Genomic DNA, 15,814 nt, shown 5'->3' with positions numbered 1-15,814 from the left:
TGTTTTGTCTCCCTCTTGGATATTTCCCACACATTTCTCCTCCCTTCCCTTACATTCCCTTTCACTATTATTTATATTCCCCAAATGAATGAGACCATATAATGTTTGTCCTTCTCCGACTGACTTACTTCACTCAGCATAATACCCTCCAGTTCCATCCACGTTGAAGCAAATGGTGGGTATTTGTCATTTCTAATTGCTGAGTAATATTCCGTTGTATACATAAACCACATCTTCTTTATCCATTCATCTTTCGTTGGACACCGAGGCTCCTTCCACAGTTTGGCTATCGTGGCCATTGCTGCTAGAAACATCGGGGTGCAGGTGTCCCGGCGTTTCATTGCATTTGTATCTTTGGGGTAAATCCCCAACAGTGCAATTGCTGGGTCGTAGGGCAGGTCTATTTTTAACTGTTTGAGGAACCTCCACACAGTTTTCCAGAGTGGCTGCACCAGTTCACATTCCCACCAACAGTGTAAGAGGGTTCCCTTTTCTCCGCATCCTCTCCAACATTTGTTGTTTCCTGCCTTGTTAATTTTCCCCATTCTCACTGGTATGAGGTGGTATCTCATTGTGGTTTTGATTTGTATTTCTGATGGCACTTTTATTCTTCCCTTTAACACCTGTGAGTTCAGAGTTGGTATTATATTTATGGAGAAATCTTTGTCTTCCATTAAATGGTATTCTTCTGGGAAAGAAAATGGTTGTCATATGCATCATACACAGGATATGTCTTACTACTGAGCATTGACTATATATAAGTTATCAAAGGTTATGCTATGCATGTAGCCTCTTAGAAATTTATCAGTTTTTTTTTTGTTTTTTTGCTTGTTTGTTTGTTAGTGTAGAGTTGAGTGGGAAATACATGAGAATAAAATTTGGGCCGATAGTACTTCTTTTACCTACACTGTTTAAATCTTTAGAGACTACCAAGTAGCTCAACAAACATAAAGACTTAAAGCCTATTTCACCAATTATCCTTGCTTTAAGAGTCCTGTGATTACCTGGGGGGTATGTTGAGGGCCATCCCTAATTACCTAGTTTTCATTTTTAAAGGCATCACTATTTTTCTACTTTTAACAATTTCAACAGCCTCTAGAGTAGAAATAATAAGTGTCTAGGAAATAAAGTATAGGCTAAAGGCATTGTTAAGCAATTTGCATTTAAGGTTCATTTACTGAAACTCTCATGCTGGATTATGCTTTCAGGTCTCATATTCAGGTCCTTGATCCATTTTGAATTTATTTTTGTGTATGGTACAAGAAGGTGGTCTAGTTTCATTCTTTTGCATGTTGCTGTCCAGTTTTCCCAGCACCATTTGTTGAAGAGACTGTCTTTTATCCATTGGATATTCTTTGCTACTTTGTTGAATATTACTTGACTATACAGTTTTGAGTACATTTCTGGGTTTTCTTTCTTTTTAAAAAATATTTTATTTATTCATTCATGACAGAGAGAGAGACAGAGGCAGAGGGAGAAGCATGCTCCCTGTGGGGAGCCCAATGTGGGACTCGATCCCAGGACCCCGGGATCACACCCTGAGCCAAAGGCAGATGCTCAACCACTGAACCTCCCAGGCATCCCCATTTCTGGGTTTTCTATTCTGTTCCATTGATCTATGTGGCTGTTTTTGCACCAGTACCACACTGTTTTGATTACTACAGCTTTGAATCATAACTTAAAATCTGGGATTGTGATACCTCTATCTTTCTTTTTCTTCTTTCAAGGTTGCTTTGGCTATGTGGAGTCTTTTGCAGTTCCATACAAATTTTAGGGTTATTCTAGTTCTGTGAAAAATGCTGTTGTCTTTTGATAGGCATTGCACTCAGTGTAAAATATTCTTTATTTAAAATATAAAATAGTATAATTTATCTTCCAAAATACTAAAATTAGAGGCAATTACTCCAAACTATCAAACTATAAAGACCATCAGGGCTGGAGCGTTACACAACTACAGATGGAATAAATAGAAAACATTGAGAATAGCAACCCTCTTTTGCAACCATGTGTGAATGGAGCTCTTTAGGGTTGGGCAACACCCTACAGCCTCCATGAAGGCTGTAAATATTTCTTATCTTTTTCATCAAGTAGTCAAACAAGAGGACTTGAAACCCTTTACATATTTTCTCTTGCTCTTTCTATCTCTACTAATGACAACTCTTTAAACTGCCAAATATTTTCTCCATTTCCCTCCAAGTGATTATCCTCATTGGCTTGTCCTATTGTTATGTCCAAGGGAAGATATAGTATGGAGCTATTAAGAGGGACTATCCCTTATTCTGTTAAAGATAAAAGAACAGGAATGATACTTTTTAGAATTCTTCAGTGACCATGCATGGAGCATGGCTGTATGTTCACGCTTAAAATCACAGATAAATCTGTATGAAAATATTAGTTTGCAATGTGATTAACAGCAGTTCCAAACATTGACTAGGCTATGAGATTACCTGTTAGTTAAAAGATTAATCCCCTGAGTACTCACAGACTTATTCTAGTGGATTTGTTACAACTTACTGATGGAATTATCTTTCATATGCCTAACCTCAATGCAATATGAGAATAATAATGTATTTCTTGCCTAATGTAATTATGTACAATATATTAACTATTGAATAGCTTCAGATCTCCTCTTGTTGGACTTAAAATTTGAATTCCCTGAGAAAATGCATATACATATATGCATATATGTATACACATATATATCTAGTCTCAACTTTTTAGTCATGAACAAAACTTTCATGTATTGCTTTTTATTATAATGGCCTTGGATCCTTGCAATTTATGATGTAATAATCAGTAAAGAATGGTTTTTCTCCATTTCTTTTACCTCTGTTCTTTCAATTTTTCTGAAGCTTCTTGCCTTTTCATATTTGCTCTTCTAATTATATGTTTTCTGGATACTACTTTGCTGTATATAAGTATGGTTATGTTAAAAAGGTGTTAATGAGGTGATGCCTGGGTGGCTAATGGGTTGAGTGTCTGCCTTCAGCTCAGGGATCTGGGATTGAATCCTGCACTGGAGTCCCTGCAGGGAGCCTGCTTCTCCCTCTGCCCATGTCTCTGCCTCTCTGTGTCTCCCATAAATCAATCAATCAATCAATCAATCAATCTTTTTTTTTTTAGAAAAAGGTGTTAATAAGAGGTGTTTGGGTAAAGGGTCTGGTAATAGAGAACTTGAAGGGTAAGTACATAGTATTCCATTTTAGGAAACTATAAAAACATCTGTACAGAACATATTTACTAGGCATGAGTGGTTCCACACATATGAATCTTTTGACTGCTTCCCTTGTGCCTTTAAATATATTGTAAATCAATAATGTTTGATACAGAGACATTTGGAGAATTAAGAAATAAATTGAAGCTGCATTTTTAAGAACCAAAACAACAACAGCAACAAATGAGGCTCAAGTGGTTATTCATCCCTGAAATGAAAAACAAGTCCATGGAAAATAGACTAAAAGATATCTAAAGCCGAGATATACACAGGGCTCTTCAAAAACAAAATTCTGATTGGTTGTGTATCGACAGTTTCTTTGGAATTACATCCACCAGATTTTAAATTTACAAAGAAAACACAGCAAAATGTAGCATCTGTCAGATATGGTGTGAACTTCTAGCCTGAGGTAGTTCATATTTCAACATTAGATTGTACTACATTTCTTTCAATGAGGTCATATCTTTATGAAACTGGGTTTTTACTGATGTGATAAAAATGAATCATGAATGAAAATCAATATGGAATAGGAAAAGAGAGTGGCAGCATCCAATCTAATTCCAAGGCTTAAGTTACAGAAGCACAAATCCACTTTATATGTGACTATAGTTATTTAAAAATGAAGAAGAAATTCTTTTAATTTGTGTGTATTTTTTTTCCCAGAAGGTTGCTAAGTTGTTAAGACATAAATTATTAGGTTGTTTGGATCTCACTACTTCATAAACAGAATAATCAGGTATTGCTTTTGGCCTTGGGAGCACCATGGAATAATTACTGAGACACTCAGGGCTCTATAAATCAAGGAAGTCTAGGAAACTCTGAATTACACAATTGTAGTCTTTGACACAGTTAAACAGTTTGAATCTGTTGATTTTTCTTTAAGAATAAACAAAAAAGGCCAAGTGACACTCTAGGGTCTTTCACTGTTTTTGCTGTCAGGCTTTTTTGGGTTTTTGGAGTGTGTATGTGTGTATGATCTTGGGACTATTGTTAAATATTCCCCAGTTTCCCTGTCTCTGACTACCAATGGATTGAGGTAGATTTTTCTTAATTATGTATCTGAGTAGCATGTTCTGCTTTCCACAACTCCCATTTGTTGTGTGAGATTGATGAGATTGCTCCATGGTAGACATGGGATATAAGCTCATTGGTAAGGAGTCTAGTGATTTGGTTCTGAGAAGAAGGGTCTTAAGGAGTTGTAAGGGAAGAACGATTTCACACGGCTTTATAAAGGAACTGATACATCTCAATCTGGTCTGATTTGAGATTATTCTCATCTTGGTGCACATTCCAAGGAATGTAAAAATTATATCTCTGGAATAGCAATGTGTAGGCAATTAGCAATCCCCTTTCCTCTACTTCAAGAAGAGTCTTGATTCTTGAGTGTATGGCTCAAATTCCAGTTTCTTCCTAAGCCCTTCCTTGATCTCTCATATGAAATTTGTCAAGCTTCCCTTGTGCCTCCATTTATATTAGTGTTCTGTACTGTTTATGTGTGTTTCCTTTAGTTTTTAAATTTATTAAAATAGGAATATATCCAAGAAGCCTTTGTCAAATTCTCCTAATGAGCCTCATAATCTTAGCAGTTGCCAAATAAATTTTTTTATTTTTCTTCTCTTTTGGAAAACAAATTCATTAACTAAGTCCATTGCAGGATTTCTTAACTTTATGGCATTCATATAAAATACTCATTTTATATCAAATCAGGATAAATGGATGAGGTTATGACTAAGCTGAGAGGGTTCTGGTCATCCCCAAGGTAGAGGGAGAGTGATCCCTCAGAGCACCTGTAATCAATGGGTAGCATGAATGTGCACCCATATTGATTGGTAAGCTGGGTTTTATTGTACTTTGGGTACAATAACATCTTGGCATACATTTCTGAGAAGATAACTTATAAGTGTTATAACAACTATAATTCATAAACTTTATGAAAATCACACAGATCAAAGCTGTGTCAAAATCATTGAGGTTGCTATTTAATGTTGTTATTGAAGAACTATGCAGAGCTTGCCAGTAAACCCTTCTTTCCTGTTCACATAAGAATTTTTTTAGGTAGAGTCGTCATTAAACACTGGTCTTACAAGATTCTACTATCATAATCATTTCTCATTCACGGAGTATTTGCTGTACTAAAATGTATAGTACAGGCTAGGTAAGTAATAGATGAAGTGTCCTGGTTGATTTGGGCAAGGAGTATAGGAAGTCATGGGACTATGGGAGGCTGCACTATGTTACTCCACTGTTTAAAACCCTCCTGTGACTGACTGCTCATGGATCAGAATAATATCCAAATTTCTCACAATGGCTTCCATAGTTGTATGCTATATACTGCTTATTTCTCTGACCTCATTTTATCAGTCTATAAATATTTTTTGAGTGCCTACCATATTCTACATATTTGGGATACATATAGAAACAAAATTAAGATCCTTGCCCTCATGTTGTTAACATCTTTATGTAAGGAAAAAAATGCAATAAGCTATAAAATAAATATGTATAGTAAATAGAATTTTAGAGATGATAGCGTTATGGCAAAAAGAGAAACCTGGGGAATAAAGAGGATTGTAGAGTACCAGCAGGAACGGGGTTAGTAATTCTTTTTTTTAACAAAGGGCCAGATAATATTTTAAGTTTTGCAGGCCATAGGGTCTCTGTTACAACTGCTCAAACCTACCCTTGTAGCACGTAAGCAACAATAGACAGACAATATGTTAGTGAACAGGCATGGCTGTGCTCCAATAAACCTTCCAAAAACAAGCAGTTGGCCTCATTTGGCTGTTGAGCTATAATTTGAAGAATTTTGGATTACATTATTGAATCATCGCTGGAGAACATTCCATTGAGAATGTAGGATTTGTGCTAAGTTACTTTCTGTCCCCATGTCCTATATAGATTGAATCATACCAATGCTGACATGTTTTATTTGCATGTTTGTTTTTAAGCTTTGTTTCTGTCTTAGCCTCTGAATACAGAAGTGCAATGAGGGCTGTGAGCTGGTCTCTTTTTACTCAGCATCTAGAATAGTGTCTGGCACATAGTAGATATTCACTGAGTACCTGTTAAGTGGTGAGTGGAGAGGAAATGTTATTTCTAAAGGGTGCAATCAATACTCAGTTCCAGCAAATTATAAACATGAAAGATTGAGGCATTTGCTACCAGATCTTCTAAGTTTTGAAGAGAAGCTAGAAATCCAAAACTTTGCATAAAATCTCTCCATTTTATCAGCCATTAGAAACGACAAATACCCACCATTTGCTTCAATGTGGATGGAACTGGAGGGTATTATACTGAGTGAAGTAAGTCAATTGGAGAAGGACAAACTATATGTTCTCATTCATTTGGGGAATATAAATAATAGTGAAAGGGAATATAAGGGAAGGGAGAAGAAATGTGTGGGAAATATCAGAAAGGGAGACAGAACATAAAGACTCCTAACTCTGGGAAACGAACTAGGGGTGGTGGAAGGGGAGGAGGGCGGGAGGTGGGGGTGAATGGGTGATGGGCACTGGGGGTTATTCTGTATGTTGGTAAATTGAACACCAATAAAAAATAAATTTATTAAAAAAAATAAAATAATAAAATAAAATAAAATAAAAAATAAAAAAAAGATGTCAGGAAAAAATCTCTCAATTTTAAATGACTGCAACTAATTAAATGTATAAAAATCTCTGCATATCTTCAGATTGACTTGGATGTGGATAGTTAGGTGAAAACATCAGATGAGCTGAGCTCAGGGTCTTCCTACTGTACCATCTTACTAAGTTCCCTCACCACCTTTTATTTCTTATCTTTTTTTATTATAGCCATTCTAACAATTATGAGGTGGTATCTCATCATTCTTTTTATTTTCATTCCCCGATGATTAGTGATGATGGGTACCTTTTCTTGTATCTATCACCCATCTCTATGTGTTCTTTGAAAAAAATGTCTATTACAGATTCTCTGCTCATTTGAATCAGACTTTTTCACTATTATTGTATAAATTATTTATATATTTTGGATATTAACCCCTTATCAGATATGTGATTTTCAAATATTTTTTCCCATTTTCTAATTTATCTTTTCATTTTGTTGGTAGTTTCTTATTTTTATAAATTTATTTTTTATTGGTGTTCAATTTGCCAACATATAGAATAACACCCAGTGCTCATCCTGTCAAGTGCCCACCTCAGTGCCTGTCACCCAGTCACCCCCACCCCCCGCCCACCTCCCCTTCCACCACCCCTAGTTTGTTTCCCAGAATTAGGAGTCTCTCATGTTCTGTCTCCCTTCTGATATTTCCCACTCATTTTTTTCTCCTTTCCCCTTTATTCCCTTTCAGTATTTTTTATATTCCCCAAATGAATGAGACCATATAATGTTTGTCCTTCTCCTTGACTTATTTCACTCAGCATAATACCCTCCAGTTCCATCCACATTGAAGCAAATGGTGGGTATTTGTTGTTTCTAATGGCTGAGGAACATTCCATTGTATACGTATATTGTTGGCAGTTTCTTTTGCTGCACGGAAACTTTTTGGCTCGATGTAGTCCTTCCTGTTTATTTTTTTCTTTGTTGCCTTTGCTTATTGGTGTCAGATCTAAAACATCATCACCAAGAACAATGTCAAGGAGCTTAACACCTATGTTTTCTTCTAGGAGTTTGATAGTCTCAGAGTTTACATTCAAGTCTTTAATTCATTTTGTGTTGATTTCTGTGTACACTGTAAGACAGTGGTCCAGTTTCATTATTTTGCATGTGGCTGACCAGTTTTCCCTGTGCCATTTACTGAAGAAACTATCTTTTCTTACATTCTCGACTCCTTTGTTATAAATTAATTGACCGTATATGTATGGGTTTATTTCTGGGCTCTCTATTCTGTGCCATTGATCTATGTGTCTTTTCCTATGCCAATACCATATAGTTTTGATTACTACACTGTGTAATACAATTTGAAATCAGGCATCATAATGACTCCAGAATTTTTATTTTTCCTCCTTCAGTATTCCTTTAGCTGTTAGGGGTCTTTTGTAGTTCCTTTATACCCACTTTGCTGAGAGTTTTTATCATAAATGGTTGTTGAATTTTGTCCAATTATTTTTCTTTTTTGGGGGGGTTATTTATTTATTCATGAGAGACACAGAGAGAGAGAGAGAGAGGCAGAGACACAGGCAGAGGGAGAAGCAGGCTCCATGCAGGGAGTCTGATGCAGGACTTAATCCAGGGACTCCAGGATCACGCCCTGGGCGGAAGGCAGGCGCTAAACAACTGAGCCACCCAGGGATCCCCTGTCCAATTATTTTTCTGTGTCTATTGAGATGATCAAATGACTTTATCCTTTGTTTTGTTAATGTAGTGTATGATGATGGTTGATTGGCATATACTGAACCATACTTGCACTGCTTTTCATTTATTTTTATTTTTATTTTTATTTTTTTAATAAATTAATTTTTTATTGATGTTCAATTTACCAACATACAGAATAACACCCAGTGCTCATCCCGTCAAGTGTCCCCCTCAGTGCCCATCACCCATTCACCCCCACCCCCCCGCCCTTCTCCCCTTCCACCACCCCTAGTTCGTTTCCCAGAGTTAGGTGTCTTTATGTTCTGTCTCCCTTTCTGATATTTCCCACACATTTCTTCTCCCTTCCCTTATTTTCCCTTTCACTATTATTTATATTCCCCAAATGAATGAGAACATATAGTTTGTCCTTCTCCGATTGACTTACTTCACTCAGCATAATACCCTCCAGTTCCATCCACGTTGAAGCAAATGGTGGGTATTTGTCATTTCTAATAGCTGAGTAATATTCCATTGTATACATAAACCACATCTTCTTTATCCATTCATCTTTCGATGGACACCGAGGCTCCTTCCACAGTTTGGCTATAGTGGCCATTGCTGCTAGAAACATCTGGGTGCAGGTGTCCCGGCGTTTCATTGCATCTGAATCTTTGGGGCAAATCCCCAACATTGCACTGCTTTTCAATTTGATATTTGCCTGCACTGTGCAAAAGCTTTTTAGCTTCGTGTAGTCTCGATTCTTTATTTTTTTGCTTTTGTTTTCCCTTGCCTGGGGAGAAACCTATCTAGGAATATATTGATAAGGCCAATATCCATGAGTTTATTTCCTGTTTTCCTTTAGGAGATTTAAGACTTGGGGTCTTACATTTAAGTCTTTATTTATTTCAAATTTGTTTGTGTATGGTTTAAGAAAGTTGTCCAGGGACGCCTGGGTGGCTCAGCCTGCCTTCGGCTCAGGTCATGATCCTGGGACCCAGGATCAAGTCCTGCATTAGGCTCCCTGTGAGGTGCTTCTTCTCCCTCTGCCTATGTCTCTGCCTCTCTCTCTCTCTCTCTCTCTCTCTTCTGTGTCTCTCATGAATAAATAAATCTTTAAAATAAAAAATAAATTTGTCCAGTTTCATTCTTTTGCACCTAGTTGTCCAGTTATCCCAACACCATTTATGGAAGAGACTGTTTTTCCCCATTGCATATCCTTACCATCTTTGTTGAAGATTAATTGACCAGGAAACTGGGTTCTCTATTTTGTTCCATTGATCTATGTCTATTTTTGTGTCAGTACCATACTGTTTTAATTACTGTAGCTTTGCAATATAGTTTGAAATCTAGAGTTGTGATACCTCTAGCTTTGTTCTTCTTTATCAAGATTGCTTTGTTTATTTGGGGTCTTTTATGGTTTCATAAAATTTTAGGATTTTTAGTTTTACTTATGTGAAAAAATTTGGTATTTTTATAAGAATTTCATTAAGTTTGTAGGTTGCTTTTGGTACTATGGACATTTTAACAGTGTTGATTCTTTCAAGCTATGATCATGTAATATCTTACTATTTATTTCTGTCTTCTTTGATTTCTTTCATCATTGTCTTATAGTTTTTAAAGTATAAGTCTTTTACCTTCTGAATTAAATTTATTACTATTCTATTTTTTATGGAGTTGTAAATGGAGTTGTTATCTTAATTTCTCTTTCTGTTTTTTTTTGTTATTTATGTATAGAAACAACAGATTTTGGCAAATTGATTTTGTTCTGCAGTTTTACTGTATGTTTATTACTCCTAATTTTTGTTTTTTTGTTTTTGGTGGGGTCTTTAGGGTTTTTTACAGGTAGGATCATGTTATCTGCAAATAGTTTTATTTCTTCCTTACCAGTGTAGATGCCTTTTATTTTTTTCTGCTTTTCTGAATATTTCAACGAGTACTTTCAGTCTATTTGAGTAAAAGTGAGAGTGGGTATGTCTTGTTCCTGATGGAAACTAAGAGTAAGATGTTTAGCTTTTCACCATTCAGGATGTTGTTAGCTGTGGGGTTGTCACGTATGGCCTTCTTATGCTGAGATATGTTTCTTCTATCCCTACTTGATTGAGAGTTTTTAACATGAATGGGTGTTAAATTTTGTCAAGTGCATTTTCTGTATCAAGATGATTGTAGGATTTTTATATTTCACTTTCTTATGTGATGATCACATTGATTTGTATATATTGAATTATCCTTGTATCACTGGAATAACTCCCAGTTGATTATGGTGAATGATACTTTTAATATATTTTTTTAATTTAGTTTGCTCATATTTGATAGAGAGTTCTTGGCATTTATGTTCATCAGGGACACTGATATGTAATTTTTTTTTGTAATGTCTTGTCCAGTTTTGATATCAAGGTAATGCTGGCCTCATAGGATGAATTTAGAGGTGCTCTTTCTTCTATTTTTTGAAACAACTTGAGAAGAATAGATATTAAGTCACTTATACATTTGGTTGAATTCATATATAAATTCATCTGATCCTGGACTTGTTTGTTGGCAGGTTTTTTGTTTTTTTCTTAAATGATTCAATTTCATTGCTAGTAGTTAGTCTGTTCAGGTTTTCTATTTTCCTTTATTTTTTTTTTGGGAGATTGATGTTTCTAGGAATTTATACATTTCTTCTAGGTTGTACTATCATTGGCATAAGTTTTTTTGTAGTGGTCTCCTAATCCTTTGTATTTCTGTGGTGTCATTTATAACCTCTCTTCTTTTATTTCTAGTATTATTTATTTGGGTTTTCTGTCTCTCTGTCTTTTGATTAGTCTGCCTAAGGTTGATCATTTTTATCTTTTCAAAGAAACTGCTTTTAGTTTCATTGATTTTTCTATTTTTTATTTCTTCAAGTTTCAATTTAAATTCCAGTTGGTTAAAATACAGTGTAGTACTAGCTTCAGGTATAGAATTTAGTGATTCATCACTTACATACAACACCCTGTGCTCATCAGTACTAGTGCCCTCCTTAACACATCACCCATTTAACCCATCCTCCCACCCACCTCCCCTTCAGTAACCCTCCATGTGCTCTCTAGAGTTAAGAGTCTGTTTTAAGGTTTGCCTCTCCCCTCCCACTCGTTCATCTGTTTTGTTTCTTAAATTCCACATGTGCATGGAGTCATATGGTATTCTTTCTCTGACTGAAATAATTTGCATAGCATAATACTCTTTAGCTCATCCACATCATTGCAAATGGCAAGATTTCATTTTTTTTTTTATGGCTGAGTAATATTGCAGTGTGTGTGTGTGTGTGTGTGTGTGTGTGTGTGTGTGTGAAGATAAAGAACAATATCTTCTTTATCTGTTCATTATTGATGGGTATTTAGGCTCTTTCCATAATTTGGCTGTTGTTGCTAATGCTGCCACAAACATCAGGGTGCATGTATCTTTTTTGAGTCAGTGTTTTTCTACTCTTTGGGTAAATACCTGGTAGTATAATTGATGGATCATAGAGTAGTTATATTTTTAAATTTTGAGGAACTTCTATACTGTTTTTCAGAGTGGCTGCATCAGTTTGTATTCTCACCAAAAGTGCATGAGGGTTCCCTTTTCTCCACATCCTGGCCAACACCTGTTGTTTCCTGTGTTGTTAATTCGCGCCATTTTGCCTGGTGTGAAGCGGTATCTCATTGTAGTTTTGATTTGTACTTCCCTAATGATGAGTGATGCTGAGCATCTTTTCATGCATCTATTAGCCATCTGGATGTCTTTGGGAAAATGTCTATTCATGTCCTTTGGCCATTTTTAAACTCACTATTTGTTTTTTGAGTGTTGAATTTGATAAGTTCTTTATATAATTTGGATACTAACCCTTTATTAGAGATGGCATTTGTAAATATCTTCTCCCTTTCCAAAAGTTGCCTTTTAGTTTTGTTGATTATTTCCTTTGCTGTGCAGTAGCTTTTTTTCTTAACAAAGTCCCAATAGTTTATTTTTGCTTATGTTTCCCATCATTAGGAGATGTATCTAGTTAGAGGTTGCTACAGCCAATGTCAATGAGGTTACTGCCTCATTCTCCTCATATGAGATGGTTTTCTTTCTCACATTTAGGTCTTTCATCAATTTTGAATTTATTTTTGTGTATAGTGTAAGAAAGTGGTCCACTTTCATTATTGTGCATGTTGCTGTCCAGTTTTCCCAATACCATTTGTGGAAGAGACTATTTTTTCCAATAGCCAAAAGACTATTATTTCCTGCTTTGTCAAAGATTAGTTGACCACATAGTTGTGAGTTCATGTTCGGGTTTTCTGTTTTGTTCCATTGATCTACATTTCTGTTTTTGTGCCAGTTCTATACTGTCTTGATCACTACAGCTTTGTAATATAACTTGAAGTCCTTAATTGTGATGCTACAGCTTTGCTTTTCTTTTTCGAGATTGCTTTGGCTATTCAGGATCTATTGTGGTTCCATACAATTTTAGGATCATTTGTTCTAGCTCTGTGAAAAATTCTGGTGGTATTTTGATAGGGATTGCATTAAATCTGGAGATTGATTTCAGTAGTTAAAGACATTTTAACAATATTTGTTCTTCCATTCTGGGAGCATTGGATGTTTTTCCACTGTTTCGTGTGTCCTCTGATTTTTTTCATCAGTGTTTTATAGTTTTCAACATGTAGATCGTTACCTCTTTGGTTAGTTTATTCCTTGGTATTTTATGGTCTTTGGTGCAATTGTAAGTGGAATCAATTCCTTTATTTCTCTTTCTTCCACTTCATTATTGGTGTATAGAAATATGACTGGCTTCTGTACATTGATTTTGTGTACCCTTTGACTTTACTGAATTCATGTCAGTTCTAGCAATTTTTTTGTGAATTCTTCTTGGTTTTCCACATAGAGTATCATTTCATCTGCAAATTGAAAGTTTGACTTCTTCTTCGCTGATTTGGATGCCTTTCATTCCTTTTTGTTTGATGCTGAGGCTAGGACTTCTAGTACTACGTTAAGTACCAGTGGTGAGAGTGAATATCCCTGTCCTGTTCCTAACCAGAGGCGAAAAGCTCTGTTTTTCTCCATTAAGGATGATATAAGATGTGTTTTTTTCATTTTATGGCCTTTATTATGTTGAGGTATATTCCCTCTATTCCTACTTTGTTGAGGGCTTTTAATCAAGAAAGGGTATTATACTTTGTCAGATGCTTTCTGTGCATCTATCCAGAGGATCATATGGCTCTTATCCTTTCTTTTATTAATGTGGTGTATCGCATTGATTGATTTGCGAATGTCAGACCACTCTTGCAGCCCAGGGAGAAATCCCACTTGATCGTGGTGGATAATTCTTTTAATGTACTCTGGATTCTAACTGCAAGCATGTTGTCAAGAATTTTTGCATCCATGTTCATCAGGGATACTGGCCTGTAAGTTTTTTCTTTCTTCCTTTTTTTTTTTTTAAAGATTTTATTTATTCATAAGAAACACGGGGCGGGGCGGGGGGGCGGGCAGAGACACAGGCAGAGGGAGAAGCAGGCTCCATGCAGGGAACCCAATGCGGGACTCAATCCTGGGTCTCCAGGATTATGCCCTGGGCTGAAGGCAGCCCTAAACCACTGAGCCACCCGGGCTGCCCCCTTGCTTGCTTTTTCTCTTTCTTTCTTCTCTTTCTTTCTTCTCTTTCTTTTTCTTTCTTTCTTTCTTTCTTTCTTCCTTTCTTTCTTTCTTTTCTTTTCTTTTCTTTCTTTCTTTCTTTCTTTCTTTCTTTCTTTCTTTCTTTCTTTCTTTCTTTCTTTCTTTCTTTCTTTCTTTCTTTCTTTCTTTCTTTCTTTCTTTCTTTCTTTCTTTCTTTCTTTCTTTCTTTCTTTCTTTCTTTCTTTCTTTCTTTCTTCTTTCTTTCTTTCTTTCTTTCTTTCTTTCTTTCTTTCTTTCTTTCTTTCCTTCCTTCCTTCCTTCCTTCCTTCCTTCCTTCCTTCCTTCCTTCCTTCCTTCCTTCTTCCTTCCCCTTTTTAGTGGAATCTTTGGTTTTGGAAGCAGGTAATGCTGGCCTCATTGAATAAGTTTAGATGTCTTCCCTCCATTTCTATATTTTGGCCTCCATTTCTATATTTTGGAATAGTTTGAGAAGAACAGGTATTAATTTTTTAAATGTTTGGTAGAATTCCCCTGTGAAGCCATTTGGGACTTTGCTTGTTGGAAGATTTTTGATTACTGATTCAATTTCTTTGCTGGTTATCCATCTGTTTAAGTTTTCTACTCCTGTTTCAATTCTAATAGCTTATATACTTCTAGGAATTTATTTCCTGTAGATTGTCCAATTTGTCAACATATAGTTTTTCATAATATTCTAATTGTTTGTATATCTATAGTGTTGGTTATTTCTCATCTCTCATTTTAATTTTATTTATTTGGGTTCTTTCTCTTTTATTTTTCTTTTTCATGTGGTTGACTTTAAGTTCCATAGCATTGTAGTCAGAAAACATGCATGGTATTACCCCAATCTCTTTGTACTTTTTGAGGTCTAATTTGTGACCTGGTATATGATCTATTCTGGAGAATGTCCCATTTGCAGTTTAAAAGAATGTGCATTTTCCTGGTTTAGGATGAAATGTTCTGAATATATTTATTAACTCCATCTGGTCCAATGTGTCATTCAAAGCCATTATTTACCTTTGTATTTTCTGCTTAGACAATCTGTCCATTAATGCAAGTGAATGTTAAAGTCCCCTACTATTATTGTGTTATTATCAATAGGTTTATGTTTGTTATTGTTTTATAGAGTTGGGTACTCCCAAGTTGAGGCATAAGTATTTACAATTGTTAGATTTTTTTTTCTTGTTGTTGGATAGTCCCCTTTATTATGATGTAGTGCCCTTATTCATCTTTTGTTACAGTCTTTGTTTTAAAATTCAGTTTGTCTGATACAAGTATTGCTACTCCAGCTTTCCTTTGAAGTTCATTTGCATGATAAATGCTTTTCTATTCCCTCACTTTCAATCTTTAGAAATCTTTAGGTCTAAAATTAGTCTCTTGTAGGCAGCATATAGATGGGTCTTGTTTTTTATTTTTTTAAATCCATCCTGACATCCTGTCTTTTGATTGGAGAGTTTAGTTCATTTACATTCAGAGTAGTAGAAGTAGTAGTAGTAGTAGTAGTAGTAGTAGTAGTAGCACTCCATGTGAAGTGCAGAGCCCAAAGTGGGACTTCAACTCTGACCCTGAGATCAAGAGTCCAGACACTTAACTAATGGAGGCACCCAAGCACTCCCAGAGTAATTACTGATAGAGATGGATTTAGTGCCATTTTATTACTTATTTTATTATTCCTAGAGATTTTTCTATTCCTTTCTAGTCTTTGTCACTTTTGGTGTT

The sequence above is a fragment of the Canis lupus genome, chromosome 20 (assembly GCF_048164855.1).
Source record: "Canis lupus baileyi chromosome 20, mCanLup2.hap1, whole genome shotgun sequence".
Lineage (NCBI taxonomy): Eukaryota > Metazoa > Chordata > Mammalia > Carnivora > Canidae > Canis > Canis lupus.
Note: the sequence above shows the minus strand (reverse complement) of the source record.